Source organism: Fukomys damarensis, unplaced genomic scaffold, assembly GCF_012274545.1.
Source record: "Fukomys damarensis isolate Sample0158 unplaced genomic scaffold, DMR_v1.0_HiC HiC_scaffold_16, whole genome shotgun sequence".
NCBI classification, from domain to species: Eukaryota; Metazoa; Chordata; class Mammalia; order Rodentia; family Bathyergidae; genus Fukomys; species Fukomys damarensis.
Window position 1 is genome coordinate 30,730,584 of NW_022900928.1, and position 468 is coordinate 30,731,051.

The window sequence follows — 468 nt, forward strand, 5'->3', positions numbered from 1 at the left end:
TCAAAGAACCTGTTGCATGCTCCCTCCCCAGGTCAAACCTAGTTCCCAAGTCTCCCACCAAAGCACCTCTCCACCCTGCCCTGCACCTGCCTTCTCAATCTCCCGCGCCAAATCAATAAAAACAGGGTGCCTGCCGAGATGACTTTAGGAATCATTCCAGCCCAATGTATTAGTTTCGGGTGTCAAAAAAGAAAAAGTTCAAGCAAAGCTTGCACAGCGGCCTCCTGCGCGCAATCGGCGCGCTCGCCCTTAGGGCCCAGGTCTGGGTCCTGCGGCTTCGCCCCTCCACACCTAGAGGCCTGCCGGCCGGAACGCGCGTGCGCAGTGCCTCGAGGCGCACGGCGACTTCGCGCCCACCCCACCCACGCCCACCTGGGCCAGTGTCCAGGCCCCGAGGGAAGCGGAGGACGAGCGTCTGCCTGGCTCTGCAGACCACTGCACCCAGCACCCAGGCTCAGCTCCCTGCTG